The 23,741-nt window shown below is 46.0% G+C and overlaps 1 long non-coding RNA gene across 1 annotated transcript; it reads left to right on the plus strand.

The window, feature by feature from the left end:
• The first annotated feature begins 1,125 nt into the window (after positions 1 to 1,125).
• On the plus strand, positions 1,126 to 22,253 carry LOC120369156. Its single transcript, XR_005582972.1, has 9 exons — positions 1,126 to 1,799; positions 3,137 to 3,803; positions 10,590 to 10,650; positions 12,664 to 12,780; positions 17,232 to 17,392; positions 18,487 to 18,618; positions 20,750 to 20,844; positions 21,840 to 21,957; positions 22,117 to 22,253. It is a non-coding gene; the product is annotated as an uncharacterized LOC120369156 (long non-coding RNA).
• The last annotated feature ends 1,488 nt before the right edge of the window (positions 22,254 to 23,741 follow it).

Raw genomic sequence — 23,741 nt, forward strand, 5'->3', positions numbered from 1 at the left:
GACTTCAGTGGATTTAAGCCAAGAATGAATTTGGCCTATGTTGTTTGAACATGGTGGGGGCGGGATGTGAGGAGGTTTGCCGGAAAACTGTGCTTTTCAAAGCAAAGAAATGCCCTTTCTAGCTATTTTGGTCTGTGTTGAGTTTTGAAACACTATGCCCAGGAAAAATGAACAGCCAAAGAAACCTTGTCTACATAGATCAGGGAAAGTGTTAGAACCTTTGAAGCAGCAACCTTGTGAGCCTGACTGCTGTTAGCACAGTTTGCACAAACATAGTTAGATGTTGTCTGTTCTCAGAGATGATCTCGTCTCACTGTAAATCTGACAAAGAGAAGAAAACTGAACCCGAGTCAAAGGTTTGATTCTCAGGGTGAAATCCTGGCCCCATTGGCCAGGGTTTCAACTTCAGTATCTATAACCAAGCTATGAATTTTCACCATCAAGTAATTCAAAATGGACTTGGAGAAAATCTTGGCATGGGGCTTCCCTTTAGGGTTCTTGTCCCTTCAAGTGAAAAAGCTGGGTCCCTCAGCAGGAGAAAGCCAGCATGTTGACTTTGACAGTGACAAAGCAGAAGGAATAAGCAGCAAGAACAGATCCTGAAGATGGGGGGGAAGGGCTAGGCTTGTGTTTTCAACATATTTCGGTGTTCCCCTTGTGGTTGATTCAGAGGCCAGTACTTCCTCTCACCAAACATAAACATGCTTCCAAAACACCTGCACATGTCTCTCCTCTGTTGCAAGTCAAAACATCAATTATTTTTATATACTTAAAATCTAAATGAGCAACTTCATAAATTCCTGAAAGATACATTTGGCTTGTGGTAACTATAAACAGTCTATCACCTAACACAGCATACAAGGATCTAGTGCTTACATTCAGAAATTCACATTCATCCTCACTTAACAACCTTTTCTCAGTCGGAGTTTTTTTATATAAACATATCATTCTATATCACATCTATATGAGAAAGAGAGAGAGAATAATAGTCCTTGAGTAATGATATGTTGAATGATTGCTAGATAATTAACTACAGAGATGTAAATAAGGTGTGATCAGCTGTAATATGTTGGAATTCTTCAGATTTTATCAGCATTTTATAGCATAGCTGATGGCTAAATGTCCCCCAATTAACCTTGTGAAAAAAAGAAGTATGGAAGAAATTGATCTTCATAAAAATATGGCTGAAAACAAAGTGGCCACTTATTTGCCAAAGCAACAAGGGAACAACTTCTTCGAGTGATGGTCCCTGTTGTATTCCACTGAGAGTTATGTGCATGTGCCATGTGCATAACCGTCAGTGGAATACAAATAGGGACTACACATCTTGAAGAACCTCCAGTTACAGGCAAGTAACCTCCTCCTCTATCAATGTGCGCACAAGAGCTATCCAGATTGAAATCCTTCACCAGGAGGCATGGGTCTTCAGTGTACTCAGTGAGATTATTTCATTGGTGGAAGAGGCATATCACCAAAGTGCCAAGCACTTCTGGAAATAAGGCCCTTTTTACTTAGGTGTTAAATATTACCTTAGGTTCAGTGTATATGATTTACCCTAATCAGCTACTCCTTTCCCAGAGTTATACACCCTAAAAGACAAAACTCCTAATAAAGCCTTCCTGGCCAACAGTATAATCTGCCTCACAGCCTCCACCATAACTGGATCCCCACTAATCCTTCCTCTTTCTTCCCTCTTCTAGCAGGAAGACAGGAGATACAACAAAGGGGCAGAGTGGAAAGGAAAAAGAAGAAACATGACACAGAGAAGAAAGAGCCAGGAGATAGAACATCTGGAACGGGTAAAGAAGGACATCAGTCATGAGAATCATTATCTTCAGTCTTTGCCCCAGACACCAGGGACAGTGGACCAGCTAAGCCCCAATTTGGGGGATTCCCCACCAGATGTGTTACCAGAGGTTTTGGGCAGTTTGGGACCCATTTATTTTCTTCTCATACTTTTGCTCTAGAGCCTTTTTTTCAGTGACATGGTTCTTCCCCCCCCCCCCCCCAAAACCCCTCCGCATGGTTGCTGGCAGGTCTCAGCACATTCACACCCCCGCTATGCCAAGCTATTCTGGGGCCTAGTCCTGACTTCCTCATCTGAGTTCCCCCCACAAGTTGCTCAAGCCCTGAGGCTTTTAAAGATCTCTGCGACCCAGTTGAAGCAGTTTCTGTGCTCTGCCCAGCCAACCAGTCCTGAATCCCCCAGGTCAGCCAGCTCTCTGCTTTCTGCCCCTCCCTTGCAACAGCAGAGCATCACTGCACACTGCCCACCCCTCACATCAAACACTTTAGACCAGGAGGGAAGCACTGATTATTTGTATCTAGAGAGGAATTAGACCTTCTGCACCTGTGTCCTGATGGATCCTCACACAGGATATTCCTGCAGTACCAGAACCCCTTATTCCCAGGACCTGGCTGCCTTGGAGCTTGAGGTTGTGAGATTGCAGCCTAGTGAGAAGGTTTTAAAGAGGGCACCTCCTCACTTCAAAGGCCAGGCAGCTTTGTCTTGCATTGTGCATTTCCTAACTGCGCTGTGGGACCTGATGGACCAGCATTTAATTCCCACTTGGGCCATATATCTTGTAATTCACAACCTGGAAGAAGATCTCAATATATATGAAGTAGGTGATAGACCTCTGACTTAATTTTCAGCTGTCAAAAAGGGTTGAATTGATTTGGTGTAAGGCAGGTTCAATTGTATTGATGATATGGGAATGAAACTGATTTTTCTGATGAGGGAAGAGCTGATTGATTTGGTTGGAGAGTGGGGGATATTTAATGAGAGGATGGGAGTTAACTGCAGGAAGGAGAAGCTTTTCCAAATGTAAATAAGTGCGTGAATATACCTCCTGCCTTAATTGACTTCTCTTTCCTTAATGATGTGTTTAGTGGCTGTGGGAGGGCCCATTATTGGCTCGACCTTAAGCATTCCCTCAGGCATTTCTCATGCTTCCTCTGAAAATTGGTAGGGTTCAGACATCAGCCAACAGGGTGGGGCTATAGGAGAATTTTACCATCCTTTTATACTTCCCTGTATTTCCCAGGGAAAAGTGTTTGTGTGTTGGATTAAACAATACGGTTGCACAAGTGTAAATGAAGGCACTATTTGACCAAGGAAATCTTTTTACTACAGGAGATTTTGCATCATCCTGAAAGGACACAGTTTGCCTCTCAAGTTCCAGATGAATTTATAAGCTGCCAGGACGCCTGGCAGGAACAAAAGCATGATTTTTTTTATTATAAACTCAGCCAGTTTTGCCATGGAAGTCTCTCAGATGCAAGAACCTCATGTTTTTCAAAGAACTTCAGAATTTCTTGACACCTGAGCACTTGACCTCAAAACCTTAATGCTGCATTCAATGTGTCATTTTTGCATGTAATTTTAAACCATATTTCTGACTGACCACCTTGTGACCAGAAAGGAAGTTATGGAGAGAACTGGCATAGAACACCCCTCTGAGGGTTAACTAACAATACTTTGGAGACTATAGTGAGGCAGAGTGACCTCCCTCTGAACCAGAACATGAGGGACCACTACGCTCCCCCTGGTGGGTGGAGCCAGCCCCGCCCTCCTGCCAGAAGCAGAGGGGCATGACTGGAAATATAAAAGGCAGGCCCTGCAGGTCAGTTGACTGGAGCCGCCGAAGGAGGCAGATGTCTCCCAGCCGCTGTTTGAGCAGGAACCTGAAGAGGATCCCTGCAGTACTGAGGACCTGGAGGAACTGCTAAAACTGTCTACCGACAGGGACCCCAAGGAGCTTCCTGAACTGCCACTTGCCGAATACGCCGAGGAGATGGAGGTAGTGTTGGCAACTTTGTAATATTTAAAAGCCAGACACTCCAGCAGGAGTGCCAGAACTCCCCTTTCCTCTGAGGACCCCTCCCCCCAAGACCTCATCCCTGCCCCGTCCCTTCCCCTGAGGCCTTGCTCCTGCCCTATCCCTTCCCCCTGATTCCCCACCCCCATTCACTCTTCTTTCCCTCTCCCTCTGTCACACACTGCTTTCAGGGGCGGCTCCAGGCACCAGCGCACCAAGCGCGTGCCTGGGGCGGCAAGCCACAGGGGGCGGCCTACCGGTCGCCGTGAGGGCGGCAGTCAGGCTGCCTTCGGCGCCTTGCCTGCGGGAGGTCCGCCGGTCCCGCGGTTTCGGCGGCAATTTGGTGGCAGGTATGCCGAAGGCGCGAGACTGGCGGACCGCCTGCAGGCACGCCACCGAATCTGCGTTACCAGCGGACCGCCCACAAGCATGCTGCCAAAAGACGCCTGACTGCCATGCTTGGGGTGGCAAAATACATAGAGCTGCCCCTGCTGCTTTTCCCCTCTGCCCCCTCCCTGCATGAGTCAGGGGGGACTTGCCTGCAGAGCCAGGGCTGGGAGCAGCAGCCCCCCCACAATGAAGGTAGGAGGTGGCCCTGGCTGAGAAGGGGCTGGCGTAGGTGATGACTTGGCGCCTCCCCTGCCTGCAGTAACCGGACTGGGACCCAGTGAAGTAGGGTGGGCCATTACCCCTACTCCTTGCTGTCAACCTCCCCTGGGGTTCCAGCCTGCCCATCTCAGGCCAGGAGGTCTGTATTTGTCTGCCTGATCTAGGACAACAGGCGAGAGTCTATTTGGTGCCCCACCCTACCTGAGGGCCTGAGCCTTTCGACTGTTAGGTGTTCTGCCCTACCTAAGGGCCAGAGCCATAAACCGCTTGTTGGCCAGATGCAGCAGCACAGAGTGGCCTCCCTCCACACCCAAATCTAAGGGACCACCACAGACACACATTAGTACACCTAGTCTGTAACTTGAGGACTTTGACTTTTAGAGTTCTCAATCTTGTACCTTTAAAAAAAAAAAAAAAGTTACTCACCTCTTGTAACCGTTGTTCTTCGAGATGTGTTGCTCATATCCATTCCAATTAGGTGTGCACACGCTGCGTGCACAATCATCGGAAAGTTTTTCCCCTAGCAGCACCCGTCGGGTCAGCTGTGGAGCCCCCTGAAATGGCGCCTTCATGGCGCTCAATATCTGACTCTGCTGACCCGGCGCCTCCTCAGTTCCTTCTTGCCAGCTACTCCGACAGAAGGGAAGGCAGGCGGGTTTGGAATGGATCTGAGCAACACATCTCGAAGAACAACAGTTACGAGAGGTGAGTAACTGTTTTTTCTTCTTCAAATGATTGCTCAGATTGATTCCAATTAGGTGACTCCCAAGCCTTATCTAGGTGGTGGGGTCAGAGTTAAGAAAACACTGATTGCAGCACCTCTCTGCCAAAAGCCACATCATCTCTGGCATGCCAGATGATGGCATAATGAGAGGTGAAGGTATGCACCGAGGACCAAGTTGCTGCCCTGCAGATTTCCTGGATCAGGACCTGGGCCTTCGTGGAGTGTGCCATAAGAGCTGGGGCACGTGCGAATGCACAACATGATCCTGGAGAATATTCTTTGAGATGAGACCAGGAGCCCTTTCATCTGGTCTGCCACTGCTATGAACCACTGGTTCGACTTTCTGAACGGCTTAGTGCGCTCGATGTAGAAAGCTAGGGCTTGTCGAGCATCAAGGAAGTACAGCCTCTGCTCACGGCTACTGGCATGAGGCTTAGGGTAAAAGATGGGCAGGAAAATGTCCTGACTGGTGTGGAAGTGTGACGCCACATTGGGGAGAAAGGCTGGGTGCGGCCTGAGTTGCACCTTATCCCTATGGAAAACCATGTAAGGTGTGTCAGAGGTGAGGGCCTTTAGCTCTGACACCCTTCTCGCAGACAGAATAAGTCCCACGCAGGAACAGGCTGCCGGATCTGGGGATGTAGGTGGTCCAAACCTTTGGGTTGGCAAAGACAGATTGACCAGACACTGCTGGGTGGAAGGCCAAGATAGCAGCTAGGTGTACCCTTATGGAGGACGCCACCAAGCCTTGCTGTTTCAGCTCCTTGATGTTGATATGTAGGGAGAACTCGTCCTGTGACCACAGGCCCTGTGTCTGGAGGTCCCCAAGATGTGCACCCTATCCCAGAGCCGACACGTCCGTAACCAGAGACAAGGAAGGTTGAGGGTTGTGGAAGGGGACTCCTTCGCACACCACTTAGGGGTTGAGTCACCAATGGAGGGATGCGAGGACCTGCCCTGGCACCGTGACCATTGAGTTCAAGCTGTTGTGCCCCGGGTGGTAGGCCACGGCGAGCCATGCCTGCAGTGGTCTGAGCTGCAGCCTGGCGTGTCGGGTCACGTAAGTCCAAGCATGATGGCTTGGAATCGGGACTCCGGCAGAAGGGCTCACGCCTGAACCAAGTCTAACACTGCCCCAATTAATTCTGTTCTTTGGGTCGGTTTCAAGGTTGACTTCGCCAAATTGAGAAGGAGACCCAGTTGCTCAAAGGTGCACCTGACCAAATGGATTTGGGACTGCACCTGTGTCCTGGTGTGGCCCCTGATAAACCAGTCGTCGAGGCAGGGGTCTACTTGCACCTGCTGACGACGGAGGAAAGTAGCCATGACCGACATGCACTTGGTGAACACTCGGGGGGCTGTTGAGAGGCCGAATGGTAGGACAGTGAATTGGTAATGGTTGTGGTTGACCATGAAGTGTAGGAGGCTTGCAACCATGAGGTGCACCTCATGGTGATACCAGAGGACAAGGTGCATGCCACCGAGTCTGCAGCGTCCAGTGAGGCCTATAAAGAGGTCCATGCCACCGCCTTGCGCTCCTCAACTATAGTTCCAAACTCCTCCCTGGACTCAGTTGGCACAAACTCCTTGAACTTGAGCCTCTAGTTCCAGGAGTTGAAGTTATACTGGCTCAGAATTGTCTGAGCTGGATCCCCCCCAATGGAAAACACCTTACATCCAAACAAGTCCAGGCGTTTGGCCTCCTTGGACTTAGGCGCTGGGGCTTGTTGCCCCTGCCTCTCCTTTTCATTTACTGCCGCAACCACCAATGAACAAGGCTGCAGGTGCATAAAGAGGTATTCATCCCCTTTGGGGGTACGAAGTACTTCCTCTTAACGCCTTTGGCAGTGGGAGGGATGAAGGCCAGATGGTCTTGTCATTGGCCTGTATAGTTTTGAGGAGGGGCAGAGCCACCCTCGATGGACCTTTGGGGCCAAAATGTCAACCACTGGGTCCTCTGATTCCACCACCTCCTCAGCCTGCCAACCCATGTTGCGTGCCATCCTGCAAAGGAGGTCCTGGTGGGCATGGCTGTTTATGCGAGGCGGTCCGGAGACAGAAATGCCTGCAATGGCCTTGTCTAGGGAGGAGGACAAGGAGGCTAATGGGGGAACAGGGTCCTCCTGTCCCTCCTGCTCATCGGGAACCTCGTGACCTGTCTTGCTGGCTGGGCCAGGCTCAGGAACCAGAGTTGGAATTGGTTCCGAGGGCGGGTGGGGGCACGACGCCTCCTCAGCACCCATCGGGGTGGGGCGACTGGCAGGCCTCCGGCACTCTCGGTTCAGAGGTGGCCGGTCAGAAGTCTTTAGACTAGGCGAGGTCCAGAACAGCCACTGTGCTAGTCCCGGCCACTGCACAGGCCACGGCCCTGCCCCCACCTCAGAACATCCACGGCCTGACCGGTGTCGGCCCCGCTCTGAGTACCTAGATCCTGCCTCTGAGTCCAAAGACTGGGATTGGGACCACAAGGGCCAGGGCGGTGCCGAGTGGAGCTGATCCGGCAAGCGGTGCTGCGAGTGCTGTGATCTGGAGCTACACGGGGTTGCTGAGCAGCATTGGTGCCAGGTCTGGGACCTGCTGCTTGATGGGGACCGACGTGTGGATCGAGGTTGCGATCAGGAGCACTGGCGCGACCTGGAGCAGTGCCACGAGTCCGACTGGTGCCGCAATTGCGAGCAGTGCTGGGACTCTGAGCGGTGCTGAGGATCGGAGTGTCACTGGTTTGCCTCAAGACAGTGCCATACGATGTGGTACTGGAGGCTTGATGTGAATCATGGGTGACCTCGGCGCTGTCATGGCAACGAGGTTCCTTGCAGCCACAAAGGTGTCCGGGGTAGATGGCGGCTGGCTCCAGAAGGGTGGGCCTCTGGGACGGAGAGCTGCTCCTCCCTTGCTTCCAGTGCTGCTTCTGCACCGGGGAGTAGGAGCGGTGCCAGGTCGATCCTGCTGGTTTCAGCACTGGGGAGCAGCAGTGCCTCGGGTCTCTGCCAGAGACTGTCGCCAGGGCGCTATGCACCAAAGAACTCGGCGCCGGGTCCTGCCACACCAGTGGAGGCTGGGGTCTATGTGCCGCCTCCATAAGGAGCTGCTTGAGGCAAAAGTCTTGCTCCATTTTGGTTCTGGGGCAAAACCCTTTACAAATCCTGCACCCATCGGCTAGGTGAGCCTCCCCTAGACGCTTCAGACAAGCGTCGTAGGGGTCGCCCATTGGCATGGGCTTGAAGCGGGACTTGGGCCTGAAAGTCCTCCCAAGAAAAAGCTTTTGGGATGGAAAGTAAACCCCCCAGCCCAATTGCTAAGTACAACACTAACTAAAAATTAAACTAACGTATAACGAACAAAGAACAAACTAGGCTAGGGAAACGTGGTAGAACTCACTGAGCAAGACGCCACAGTTCCAACAACCGTCACTGGTGGTAAGAAGGAACTGAGGAGGCGCCGGGTCAGCAGGGTCATATATTGAGCGCCATGAAGGCGCCACTCCAGGGGGTTCCTCAGCTGACCCAACAGGTTCTGCTAGGGGAAAAACTTTCTGACAACTGTGCACGAAACGCATGCACACCTAATTGGAATCGATATGAGCAATCACTCGAAGAGCTAAAATGATTTCACGTTTGCTCAGGTCGCTTCTCATTCAGGACATCTCTTTTAACATATGGTCCAAAAGCCACATCTTTATTATTGTTAGGAAAGCATTGTGCTCTTCCTGTTAACCAGTGCTTCTAGTTAGACTAGCTATTTCTTTATACTTTCACAAGATCCAATCCATTCTTTCTCCAGAGTCAAAGGTGCATACACTATAGAACAACAGCTTTGTTCAAGTTCACCTGAAGACATTATTGTTTTGCTTTAAAATAAATAGGATTACTGGTTTCAGTTACCCATTTGCTAAAACAGTCCCAGTGGTTAAGAAGTGGCTTCCCTGATCTTACTTTTCAAATTCCTAAGGGAGATATGGAAGCTGCTGGGGAGCTGAGACTTTTGCAAATACTTGATGAATTGTTAGCAGTTTTTAGAGGAAGCAACAAGCAAAGGCATTCACAGCACAGGGGAGTGACTTGGCTTTGACATTTTTGCATGTCCCTGTGTAATTGGTGATAGCGTGTATGTGCGTTAAAAAACAAAAAAAACAAATAGTGGTTCCTGCCAACTGACTAAGATTGTTAATTCCTCAACCACATTTCTCATTTTAATTAAGCTCATTTTCAAATGTAAAAGATGCAAAGAAAAGAAAAATAGCAAAATAGCAATAACTTAGAAGAGAATGGATCGCTCAGGTAATCAATGATGAAAAAATGGAGAGTTTTCACCTCTGGGTGGCCCATTTGAATCAGGCCCTGGATCAGCAGAGATTGAAAGTTTTTAGTTAGAGTATGTCTACCCTGCAGCAATCAGGAGATGTGATTACAGCACATGTAGACATACCCATGCTAGCTTTGATCTAGTTAGCCTGAGTAACAATAGCAGTGAAGCCATGTTAGCATGGGTGGCAGCTGCTCAAGTATGTACCCAGGGTCCTGGGCGGGCAGGGCTAGCTAGATTCAAGCTAGCTTGGGTATGTCTGCATGTGTTCTAATCATATCTCCTGATTGCAATGTAAGGTATGTCTACCCGGTAGCTGGAAGATGTGATTCCCACTCAGGTAGATGCTACTTGAGCCAGTGTGCTAAAAATGGCTGTGTGATTGTGGTGAGCTAGCCACCCAAGTACAATCCTGTCTGAGATCCTAGGTACGAACTTGGGTGGCTAACCCAAGTCACCGCCCAGGCTTCTGCAGCCACACTGCTATTTTTAGTGTGCTAGCTCAAGCAGAACTGGTGTGTATACATCTACCAAGTTGGAAATTACACCTCCCAGCTTCTGTGTACTTACAGCTGCAGACATAACTTAAGTGGCTAGCTGGCCCATTTCTCTGTCCAAATCATAAAATCATCACAACTGAATCTAGTTGGCATCTTCTGGGCATCTCAGCAGAGCAGGAAAGAATTAAGTGGGCATGGAAACAAAATTAACCTTTTACTCCTAGATGGGATCCCTCCATGAGAGGGTTTAGGGCAAGTTGGCAGATCAGGGAATTTTCTGTTGAGGGAAGATGGCTGGCTGTCATTCTGACATCTTTCAAGTTAGGGGGCACAGCTGAGGTGAGAAGGCCTCAAATTTAAGCTTTTCTTGGATCTCTTTTTTAATTCTTTTTGTGTGTTTTATTTTCAAAACAAATGCTTCAGTGCTCGTATCTGTATTTAAAAAAATAAAATGAAATACATGGCAGTATCCATAAGCAATCCTACAGTAACTAACCTGTGAATATGCACGATGCGTAAACCTGTCAGGCTAAATTAATGGAGTTCGGATTCCAAGGGGCTCTTATAAATATAACAAATTTTTAGCAATAGTGTCACATCTGTAACAGTGTTCCCTTCCATTTGGTGCCATAGGTTAATGAATGCAGTATTTCTGAAGAAATGAATGATCTGGAACTTCCATGCATCCGACGAAGTGAGTATTCACCCACGAAAGTTCATGCTCCAATACGTCTGTTAGTCTATAAGGTGCCACAGGACTCTTTGCTGCTTTTACTGGAACTTCCAGCTGTCCAACCTCAATCAGAGCCCTGAGGGAAATGTCACCTGGAAGGTAAATTTTGATCATTATGACATACAGTGGAAGCTGGGAAGTGAGGCCGTGGATGTAGCGGCTGATACTGGCCAGCTGACCTTGTAGCAAACAGCCCACACAGTGACCCTTGGAGCAGAGCCAGGCTTAGGCTCCTAGGACAGAGGACAGCTGGGGCTACTGCCTTTATTGCCACACCAGTTCAGAAGTACTGAACTCCCTCCAGCTCTGCAGAGGTGAAGCCTCCAGCATCTGTATGCAGGGGCAGCTGCCATCTCTCTGTCCCTTGCTGTTCTAGTTTGGGGTTTTTCCCCTGTTCTGTGAGTCCTGGGCCCCCCTCATCCAGCTTTGCTGCTGCACCCCAACCCTGGCCTGCCCAGCCCTCCCTGCTAACCTCACCCTTGGGCCTCTCCTGAGATGGTGGAAAACTTGTGGTGCTTCCCTAAAGGCCAGGATGAGATGCCACTAAATTATTCCTTTTCCCTTGTGACCAAAGCCACTAGAGCCCAGATCATTAGATGGGAGGGGCTTGCTCATTAGCCCCTTGCCCCACTTGAGCTCCCCTCCTGTCCCCACTCCCCACCAGCCCTCCCACAGACTGAGATTTGACTAGAGGTGCTGGACCCTTGGCACTGAGTAGCCCCGGGTTGCACAAGGTGCTGACCCACTGGCATTCTACGCTCCCTGGCAATGAACCGAGATGGTCACAAGTCCTGTGTGAACAGGTGGGTCTTGCCTGGCCCTTTGAAGGATTTGGCCATTTCCAGTGGTAACCAAGGGGAGCACTGAGGGCAGAAAACCTAACTTGTTTCAAGACTGAGCCTGATACGTTTGTGGAGGGGGTGGAACGATGAGACTGCCTATAGTGGCATGTAGCCATCTGTGACTGCTAGTGGCAAATATCTCAAATGGCTGGTGATGGGACACTAGATTGCGGGGGAGAGGGGGGCTCTAAGTTACTGCAGCAAATTCTTTCCCAGGTGTCTAGCTGGTGGGTCTTGCCCACATGCTCAGGGTCTAACTGATTGCCATATTTGGGGTTCAGGAAGAAATTTTCCCCTGGGTCAGATTGACAGAGACCCTGGGAGTTTTTTCCTTCCTTTGCAGTGTGGGGCATGGGTCATGTGCTGGTTTAAACTAGTGTAAATGGTGGATTCTCTGTAACCAGAAGTCTTTAAACCAGGGGTAGGCAACCTATGGCACGTGTGCCAAAGGCGGCACGCGAGCTGATTTTCAGTGGCACTCACACTGCCCGGGTCCTGGCCACTGATCCAGGGGGCTCTGCATTTTAATTTAATTTTCAATGAAGCTTCTTAAACATTTTAAAAACCTTGTTTACTTTATATACAACAATAGTTTAGTTATATATTATAGACTTATAGAAAGAGATCTTCTAAAACTATTAAAATGTATTACTGGCACGCGAAACCTTAAATTAGAGTGAATAAATGAAGAATTGGCACACCACTTCTGAAAGGTTGCCGACCCCTGCTTTAAACCATTATTTGAGGATGTCAGTAACTCAGTCAGAGGTGAGGGATCTGTTACAGGATGAGGTTCTGTGGCCTGCAATGTGCAGGAGGTCAGACTAGATGATCACGATGGTCCCTTTTGGCCTTAAAGTCTATGAGTCTAATTTCAGGATGTACTTGATTCATTAAATTAAAGACAAGTATATAGGAGTGTATACTGGTTCAGCACAGAACAGGTTGTTTTTTTCCCCCAGGTATGGAAAGTTTTCTTATTAACTGTAAAATTTAGTTCTCAAGAAACTGCAGTTGCACCACTTAGTTTCCAAGAAACTGGATTCAGGGCAGTTGAGTTGTATATTGCTTATACAATTTAGATTAAATGTCATAGCTATACATATGGATAACAAATAAATTACTTCAATAGTTCAAGATGTTGAAGGTTTGACCCCTCATTGTTGAACATGAAAAGGCATTGTTGGCTCTATCATGAGCTGCAACACACACAATCAGAAGTATGCTGCTTGCATCATATTTGCAAAATGTGAGTAACAGTTTTCAAGATAAGCAGATTTTCAACTATTGAATACAGCAGATGTGTGGTTTATTCCACTTCATGTTGACAGATGCCTTTGTATCTGTCTTTGTGTTAGAGAGAAGACAGATGTCCTGCTTGGCATTTATGAAAGCTGCTTCATAACAAAATAAAATGTAAAACCAGAGTGAATAATCCAACAGTGAACAGCCTAACTTGTCATCCTATAAGGAAGAAAGGCTGAAATGGTTTTATGTCAATCTTATGAAGTGTGTTCTTACTGGAACTGAGTAACTGCTTTGTCATAACTTAGAATTTCTCTTTCAATAGACTACTTTTGTTTCTCCACCTCTGTTGAGCTATAAATTCATGAAAATCAGCATGTTCATTTATGATTAATCCCACACCAGCTGTGGCTAACAGAGACACTTGTTAGTTGGATATAAATACTCCTCTGAAGTGATACAGTTATTAGCAAACTATGAAAGACCATAAATTAAAGTAATATTGTATGATAAATTGGTCTCCTAATTCTACCACAAAGAGGAATGTGAGAATTTCATATTTAATGACTCCTGGGGATACTTCTGTTGGCTATCTTCAATATAATGTTTTGCACTCTGAGTCCTGCACTGGGAGTGGGAAATATGGGGAATAAGCTTAAAACCAAATGCAACAATCCCTATATTCTCCTCTACAGGGCAAAGGGTTTAGGACGAAAAAGTCTGTGTATGTTGTGGCTCCATGTATTTTTTGTGAAAAGGGGATTGTTCATAGGTCATGCTTCCCTCCAAGCCCAGCCCATTTTAAGGGTGAAATCTACAAAGGCCTGTTAATGGTAGTCCGACTGCAGCATTCATTCCCCTTCATGGATGGAGCCATAGGGAAGAATTGGTGAGGCAGCAGCACTACAGAAAATGTTCTAGTAAAAAACAAGTGTCATTCTGGGATGTATTAACAGAAGCGTCATACATAATTGTCCCGCTCTGCTTGATGCTGGTGAGGCATCAGCTGAAGGAAGCACTGTGTCCAAATCTGGGCACCACACCTCAAGAAAGATATGGATAAGTTGGATCCAGAGGAGAGCAACAAAAATGAAAAAAGGTTTAGAAAACCTGACCTATGAGGAAAGGTTGAAAGAATTGAGCATATTTAGTCTAGAGAAGAGAAGGCTGAGGGAAGACGTAACAGCCTTCAAATATTGAAGGGCCATTGTAAAGAAGAAGGGGATCAACTGTTTTCCATGTCCACCCAGGGTAGGAAAAGAAGTAATCAGTTTAGTTTGCAGCAAGAGAGATTTAGGTTGGATATTAGAAAAAACTTTTTAACTGTAAGGATAGCACTGGAACAGGTTACCTAGGGAGGTTGTGGAATCCCCATCAAGTTAGACAGATACCTGTCAGAGATGGTCTAGGTTTACTTAATCCTGCCTTATTGTGGATTGGACTAGATGACCTCTTGAAGTCCCTCCCAGCCCTACATTTCTGTGCCTGCCCAGTAAGAACCATGTCTGCTTTTTAAAAAAAAAAGGGTTAAATTAATATTTAGTATTCTGGAAGTTATGCTGTGAGTCTGTAGGTAAAACTAAGTACACTGCTACAACACGACCCGGTATAACACGAATTTGGATATAACGCGGTAAAGCGGTGCTCTGGGGGCAGGGCTGCACACTCTGGCAGATCAAAGCAAGTTCGATATAACGCGGTAAGATTTTTTGGCTCGCAAGGACAGCATTGTATCGAGGTAGAGGTGTAACTGTAAGCAGGTCTGGGAAAGGTGCCCATTGTCATGCACATGGTAACAGGAGAGCTTCCTACATGCAACTGGGAAGAGAGGGAACCCTGATTCTCATTTACACTAAAGTTCCTTTACAACACGTAGACAGTGTGACTTGCAACCACGTCTAGATCCCTTTTCTCTGGCAGGGAAGTGTAAAGAGGCCTTTGTGTTAATAAGCACTGGGCTCAACGTATATTAATTTTGCAAATATGTAATGGTCAAATGTAGTCAGTGGAATGGGGCAAGAAAACTTATTAAATGCAAATCAATATACTTGAAAGCAGAAAAATCAAACCTAATCTAGGAAAAGACACTGAGAACACCTCTGTTATAGTCAGTTAACCTGTCCTGAAACAGGAAAAAATGGGCGTTGACTCAGAAGCAAAGATGACATTCAATGGTGTGTACTAAATGGGTTAATAACAAGGAGAAGAAGAGACCTAGGGTACATCTAGATTGCATCCTTGGGTGTTAATACAGTGTAATACCTGAATTGTGCTGGTCGCGAAAGAGATTCACAGTGTAGTTGTGTGCGCACCAAATGGCCCTGAGATCTGGAACAGTGGATCCATACGTACCCATGGATTCCATTGACTCTTCGAGGCCTGAAGGCAGCACTTGCTATGCCCCCTACATGGCTGTAAACATCTTCTCCCTTCCCACACAAAGAGAACACACATCCCTGAAACATGGTGACTAGTACTCACTCTCCTCCCCCTGGACACACAGGCCTCCTTGTGCAGGGGGGAGGGACAGCTCAGTGGTTTGAGCATTGGCCTGCTAACCTCAGGGGTGTGAGTGCAATCCCTGAGGGGGCCCACTTAGTGATCTGGGGCAAAATCAGTACTTGGTCCTGCTAGTGAAAGCAGGAGGCTGGACTTGATGACCTTTCAGGGTCCCTTCCAGTTCTCTCAGATAGGTATATCTCCATTCATTCATTGATGGCTGTGTGTGTCATGGGAAAGAGCCCAATGGAACCAGAAGGGAGCATTCTAGGACTGAAGGACAAGAGAGCTATTATTTAGCGATCCATAAATGACAAAAAAACCAAACTCACAATCAAAGACCGTTGCTCCTTTTAGATGCAGGAAAACACATTTAATGTCCAGTAAGGGATAGTTAAAACTCCTATTACTTTGACCTTGTTAAAATATAGTAACTCCTCGCTTAACATTGTAGTTATGTTCCTGAAAAATGCTACTTTAAGCAGAATGATGTTAAGTGAATCCAATTTCCCAATAAACAGGAGCAGCGCCAGGGTTTTTGGCACCCTAGGCGCAGGGCCGGCTCTACCCATTTCGCCGCCGGTCCCGCGGCTCCGGTGGACCTGCCGCAGGCGTGCCTGCGGATGCTCCCCTCGGAGCCGTGGGAGCAGTGCCGTCCACTGGAGCCGCCTGCCGCCCCCCCCCCAAATCCTGGCGCCCTAGGCAACTGCCTAGGTTGCCTAAATGGAAGCGCCGGCCCTGAATGTAAATGGGGTGGGGGGTTAGGTTCCAGGGAAAAATTTTTCGACAGACAAAAGACATTTTATATATACACACACACAGTATACGTTTTAAACAAACAATTTAATACTGTACACAGCAATCATGATTGTGAAGCTTGGTCAAGGTGGCAGAGTCAGAGGGTGGGATATTTCCCAGGGAATGCCTTACTGCTAAATGATGAACTAGCACTTGGCTGAGCCCTCAAGGGTTAACACATTAGCAACAATGTAGCCTCACACTCTATAAGGCAGCAGGAATGGAGGGAGGAGACACAATAGATGCATGGCAGTGGTTGCAAACATTCCCTGTGGAAACTGAACATGATGATGAACCCATGCTATTCCACTGGAGCGCACCACTCCATCCACTTTCCAAAGTGCTGGGATGGGGTGGATGTGTGTGTGTGAGAGAGAGAGAGAGAGAGACGCATTGCCCCTTCAAGTATGCTGACCCCACTTTAAGTACACTGTCTTCTTAAGTAGATCAGCAAGATGAGACAGCAGCTGCTGCCATCAAGCTAATTCAATCCTGAGCCCTGTCTTGTGTCTTCCCTCCCCTCCACCCCACTCTGTGGAGATGGGGTAAAGGAGGGGGGGAGGGGGACACTGACATCAGCATCCCTCTTCCTCCCCATCCTCTGCACAGCAAGCAGGAGGCTTCCAGGAGCAGCTCCAAGGCAGAGGGCAGGAGCAGCACTCGGCAGTGCGGGGAGGGACAGCTGAACTGCCCAACAGTTGATAGCCTGCTGGGTGGCTGCTGCACAGGGAACTTAGGGGAGCTGATGAAGGCGCTGCCGGTCCACCCTGGTTCTAAACCCTCACCAGCTAGCTCCAAGGGGCTGCTCTTCCTGCAAGCAGTGAACAGAGCAGGCAGCTGCCAAATGTTACAAGGGAGCAGTGCGCAACTTTAAACGAGCATGTTCGCTAATAGATCAGCGACATAACGAAACAACATTAACCAGGACAACGTTAAGTGTGGAGTTACTGTAGGTGCATTCTCTGATGTGGGACTTCTAGTGTGGAGTGTGCATAAACAGTATAGATGACTAGTCATATCTAGCATGGCTTTGTCCTCTTGGGAGGCCTTGATTAAGTTATTACTTTAGAAAACCCCTTAAGTACATATGACATGCTGTTAGTTAAATATAAATTTGGATTTGTGGACAGTCAGTTTTCTCTTTTTTCCTTTACGGAGATGGCCTAGCTGAAACCAGGGGTCTCAGTTTTGGAAATGGCAGTTTCCTGTAGTGCTGGAAGATGCAGATTAGATCCTTGTTGAGGAATGGTGAGATTCAAAACCAAAAATAATGACAAGAAGCAGATTCTTCTCAGCTGAGAATGACTGGGCCAGGCCTGGTGAGTAGCACTCTTACACAGACCCATTTAAAGTCCCTCTTGCATGTCTTGTCATGAAAGTGCTAAACAGGCAGCTTTCTGCATTGGCGTGGTATTTGGATATTGGGGGAAGTCACCATTCACACAGCCATTGTGGATTTTAATTCAAAATGTGGTTACCTTTTTATCATCTGTGACAGTTATTACTCTGCTATCACAGGGATGACTCAGGATCAGGATTAAAAGAAATCTACAGGGAATTCTAGTGAAAGCTGATCCCCTCATTGAAGAACATGGACAGTTACTAATGAAAAAGTTTCTGGCATCCAAACTAGAACAGAACTTGGTCTGTCTCTAAATTGCCCCACCCTTCAGACTTCAGCATGTGAATAGCAGGGCACACCAAAGTGCTATGCTATAACTCTGCCATGTAGATGCTACAGGTGCAAACTAAAAGGATCCTAGTTCCCGTTAATGTAGTCTTGTTTGAAGAGGGTTAAAGTGACGCGAACTAGGAACCTTTTTGTCTGTGCTTGCAGTATCTGCACAAGGTTGTCACAGCACACCACTTCGATTTATGCTGCTATTCACACCTCCATAGGCCAAACTGCGGGACAGTATAGACAAGCACTGGGTTTTTACTTCAATTACCATTACTGCTGCTGTTGCATGTATTTGGCTACAGCTTTATATGGAACATTGAGACTGGCCAAATACATACAGCCCCACTGGATAAGCATAATTTGATGGATAGGTCTGATAACCATTCAGCAGCGACACTGTTAACAAGTTTGGCAACTAAGGAGGTGTAAGTAAGCCTAAAAGTTTCACCCAAGAAGATGGGGGAAGTTCACCTGTCCTGGTGCTATTGTTTCAGTCTGTTGCTATCCTGTTGTCAGCTTTTTAAAGATTGCTTTTGCAGCCTGAAGAGGTAGAACTATTTAAAGCTTAGATTCCAGTGAAACATTCAGAACGACCTGAATTTGATGGGTAGCCTGTATGTTTGTCATCTGTGACATCTGTGTTTTTGTTTGTTTTTTTTTTTTAATTCTGGTATGAAACTAATTTAGCCGAAGGAAATGCAGATTCATATTGGGTTTCCTTTGTGTCTACAGAGTAACAACTTGAAGATGCAATTCAAAAAAAGCAGCAGTAAAATTAAAGAGAAAAATGCTCTTCAGAACCATGCTGTCATCACCAAAAGATGATGCAAGCAATAGACAAGGAGGCATGTCATGGTTTCATTGGTTTGTTGTTGTTGTTTTGGTAACATACAGATATATTGTTGAGTACAGGGTCTGTTTGTTCATTCTTGAATAGGCAATGACCACCCCATCAAATAATATGACTTTAGGTATGTCTATATTGAAATCATAGGCTGTGACTGAAGCTCAAGTAGACATATCCAAGCTAGCTTTAACCTAGTTATCTTGGGTCCTAGAGCAGTGAAGCTGTACGACTCTCCCCGCCCCCCAAAAAAATCTCAGGAAGTAGTCAGGTGGCCTGGTCAGAAGCATGCACAACTTAAAGCTAGTTCTGCAATCACACCCTGTGATTGAAGTCTAGACATACCCTTTGTTGACTGCTGCCGTGGTTCCCTGATGCACATTAATATAACCCTGTATGATACAGTACTATACTAACACACACTAGAGAACATGTGTGCACTAGCAAGGTCCATATGGGCCAGTTAGTGCACATCATACTAGTGCGCACTGGAATTTTTACACCCCTTCGGTGGTATCTAAAGCACTGTTCAGACAACAGACCATTGTAGCTTAGCCTGGTCGAAACATTTATTTTTAAGAAACAGGATTTATATAAAAAAATAGAAATATATATAAAATTTTTTTATATGAAACTAAACAAACAGCAGGTCTACACAAAAAGCAATGGAGCAATAGTCCTGGGGATATTTCAAAAAAAGCTCTCAGAGAGCAGCGAAAAAAAAGAGGTTTCAGGAAGTGCTGCATCTAATTAGTGGAATTAGTGTACTGTTACTATTGTGCATGGTAGACTTTACTTTGCATAGAAAATGACCTCGCTAACAGAGTTTTAAGAAGATGTTCTGCAAGACCACAGGCAGGAGGAGAGAGCCCCCAGTGCATCTGCAACCGCCTCGCTCCAACGAGAAGAAAGTCCCTCCCCCCAAGTGACACTGCAGGCACACACAGACTGCAGTCACTAGGCACCAGGGACAGTCTGTGTGGTGTATGCTGCCCTGGGGTTTTTTGATGTGTAGGGTCCTGGTGCCTGATGATCCCCGAATGTAAAGGCAGGCTTCCTCACATGTGTAGTCACCAGAATGCTTCCATGTTTCAACGAAAAAACAGAAATGCAAAGTCAAAAAAAAGATTTATTTAATTTACAAAAATGTCCTTTAGTTTTAAAAAACGTCCTTGGGAGGGGAAAAACTTGGTATATGATCAGGCTCTCTTAAAATCAAGTGGACAGTCAGGGTTACCTCCTGCTGCGAGGAAACTTTCAAAGCCTCCCTGATGCTATCGCATATCGCTGGGGGATATTCTCTCAGCACGGGTGTCTGCTGATGGACTGCAACAGCAGCCGATTTGCCTCAAACCTCCCTCCTCCAAAAAAAAAGGTCTCGCCTTGCTCTCAGAGAGCAGACAGCACAGCAAGCAGCAGCACAGACGGGATTTTCTTTTGATGTCCGAGAGTGCTGTCCGAGCGAGTCGCCATCCTCCGCTCGAGACCCCACACACACCACCACCACCATTCTCACCACACCAGTCTGCAGTTGAAGTTCCTTTCAGTGTCCAAGGCGCTTCTTGTAGGCTTAGGGCAGGGGCATTAAGCGGCGGGGGGGGGGGGGGTCCCGGAGGATGGATCACTGTGCACATCCAACTATTCTGTGGTCCGTTTGGTGAAAGAAGGAAGCCTGCCTGGAGGCGTGCCTCAACAGACCCTGAACACAGCGGCTCCATGCTCGCAGTGCTGTGGCGCCCGGCTTGTAACCGACAGAGAAGGGCGCGCGAAAAGATTTTTCGCGCGCGCCAAGGAAGAGAGAGGGCGATTGATTGGTTCAATGATTTTTTTCATTTTTTCCCAGCATGCATTGGTGGAAATCCCACATTTGGCAGCCCTAACTCCCCTTCCAAAGGTCACTTACTTTGTGTATTTAGGCTTCTTTCCATGGGTAGTTACAGAGAGCTTAACATATTTGAAAAACATCCCTAATTAATTTTGGTGTGTTCTCATAGTCTCCTGCACCAATGCATGCACACTTAATTCCTGGCACATTTTTTCAGCAGTTTAGATGCTTTGAACACAATTTACAACACTGTATAACATCATTCCTATTGAACATCTAAGGCAACAAGTTCTCAGTGAAATAACTGTACTGTTTTGTTGTTCTAGGGCAATATATTTTTTGCAGACACACCTTCGCTACAGACTGAACTGAAATTTGTCTCATTCTCTGAAGAACGTTATCAAATGCTCCTGAACATCAGGTACCAGCACATTTGTTTTTAGAGACATCAGCTTCCAGTCAAATTATTTTCCACTAAAATCCCCTCCTTATATCAAAGCAGATTTTAACCACATTTTTTAAAAACTGTACCAAACACAAGTATCCTTCTCTCTATACCTCTGGTCAGCAGAGGGTGAATTTTACAGTGTAGATAAGCTCCAAGAATGTGAGGGATGGGACAAAGTGGAAAAAGAAGAAATGAGTTTCTCTTCACTGCCTGTATAGCAAAGATATGTGAATGGACCATTCTCTCTTGCTAAAACAGTAACTTTTTAGTGACTGCTACTTGTTAAGCTGCATTAAATATGAACAGCTGCCTTCTAGTCCCCTATGGAAATGATATGCTGAGATCTCCATGACTTGATCAATGGGAATTGTGCCAAAAATATTTCAGTAGTTTCCCTGGTTGTACTGCAGGCCTAGCCTACATTCAGAATTTAGCTATCTTGTTCAGGGCTGTGAAAAATTCACAGCTCCTGAGCACTGTAGCTATGGTGACTTAACACCTGGTGTAGACAGAAGGAAGAATGCTTCTCTTGACCTAACCACCGCCACTCGGGGAGGCAGAGTTCTGACAGAGAAACCCCTTTCATTGCTGTAGGATGTGTCTATGGGTTATAGTGGCAGAGCTGCGCTTCCGACCCTGAACGCACACAGGTCCCTAGTGATGTGCTCACAAAACTGTTGGCATTCTTAAATACTGCTGCAGGAACAAGACTTTTTTGGAGTTTGCCACGCAGGCGTCCATTGCAGCCACTATAACTGTGGAAAGTGTTACCAAACTGCCTACAACCAGTTGCCCTTGCCAGAGGGGAAAAACAGCAGCTACCCAATGCCATCTGTGCTGGCATGTCTCACAACGTGGTGGGCGAACAACTCTTGGTGCTGGTCAGAGCAATGGCAGCTTTTGTATGATCTATATCGTCCTATATATATATGTCCCTAACTGCTATTCATCACTGGCTATGTTCTCAGCAGGATATATATGCTGCATGGAAAAATGGGGTGCAAGGACAGTGGTCTAGGCCTGTCTTCATCTAGCAGGAAAGATCCCACTTTGATGTATTGTTCCCTTACTCCAATCCTAGCAAAGGTAAGATGGTTGATTTCAATACTTCCTTTTTAACCAAATTACAAAGAAGAGTATGCACACACCTGTGATTTAAGAGCACTTTATTGTTCTTTAAGGCTACTTTTTAAGTACAAAAAAAAAAAAAAGATGGCCTGCCAAACCTTTTTTTCTTTTCCCCAGGTGAAACAAGGCCACAAAAGAATGGTATATTACAGATTTACAGACACGGAGAGAATCTTTCAGACTGAACTGTAGCAGATAACATGGCTCTGTGAAGAAACTTCACTATGCGTTATTATGGTGAGTTTACTTCCCCCCAACCCTTTGGCTTTCATGACATAATTGTGTTTAATATATTTGTTTTTACTGGACATATCACATTAAATCTTTATTGCCCCACATCCATTTACCTATCTCAGATAAGTAAATGTGACCTTGTAAAACAGCTATTACTGAAAATATTAGCTTTAAAAACATTTGTGTTTACAAAGAAATGTAGAAGGAGTCACATTTTCCACAGAGTCCATCTACAGTATTAGTATTTTACTGTTACAATGCTCAGTAGCCTGTAGCAATAACAAACTAGTGGCTATTAATGCTAATGCAGTGTTCTCATAGAATAACTGTGTTCCTGCACTTTTTTAATGTATTACAGACAAATCTACAACAAAAAAAGATCAACTTTTTTCTCCAAACAAAAAAATGAATGATTACAATAAAGGAAAGGGAAAAATTAAATAGCTACATATCATTAACAAATTAATTGTTCCTCAAAAAATACCTACAAATTTCTCTGTACATTCTTTACGCACAGCGTAACGATGGTCTTAAAGTTACCTATATAAAAAAGTGTTCTTTTAACAATTTTCCTACAGAGAGTAGGGTACTGAATGCCAAAGCAGGTAAGCGTTGACTACCCAGTAAGATGGTAGTGAAATGTGTGAAACTGGGGGCTTGTTTTTGTGGTTTCTGTTTTTTAAAAAATTGAGCAGCCACCCTCTCAACATGAGTAAGAGCCAATCTTCTGATATTTTCTCAAATTAAAACAGCTTAACATAAAAAAAATAAAAGCCACAATGGACCCAATACTGTAACAGTCCATAATACATCACATGTAGTTCATCTTCCAACTAATCATAACTTTCTATATTGAACCAGTCTCTTCAGGTAACCCAGTATTTTAAACAAAAAAAAAAGCACTACTTGTAACTGTACTGGGATGATGGAATGTATTGGGGGGGAGAATAGTTACATTTAACAAAAAGATGAGAAGCACTTTATTACTAACACAGCTGTGTTTTTATGCCTGCCTCTATTACCTAATGTCTAGTTAGTAGCTATTAATATAGCAAATGATAATAAATGCAGTAATACCTGTATAAAGTTTTCTACTGGAGGAATGTATGCTGCCTTGGCCTAGGTTTATGAGTAAGCTTAAAAATTAAAGCTCGTATTTCACAAACTGTAACAATCTGTTGTCCAAGATATTTAAAGGTAGCAGTTTCTGTAGCTAGTTAAAGTAGGATTACACAGACTTCTAGTTTTAGGAAGCAAATTCATGTTAAGCAGACAGTAATGCAAACATAAATGGTTATTCACTCATGCGCAAAGCTATAGCATCCTGTACCACGCATCATATATTTCTAAACTGTTTCATTTATGAGGCCTGTCCTGAGGCTGTCCTCTCTGGCTGGCTGCTAATAAAGTGAATCAGAGTACAACTGTACCAGCAGTAAGTATATCTAGGACTGTTACTGACAAAAATAAACTAATTCTGAAGAAAAGCTAATAAGTATTATGTTTCT

This window comes from Mauremys reevesii, linkage group 7 (assembly GCF_016161935.1).
Source record: "Mauremys reevesii isolate NIE-2019 linkage group 7, ASM1616193v1, whole genome shotgun sequence".
NCBI lineage: Eukaryota > Metazoa > Chordata > Testudines > Geoemydidae > Mauremys > Mauremys reevesii.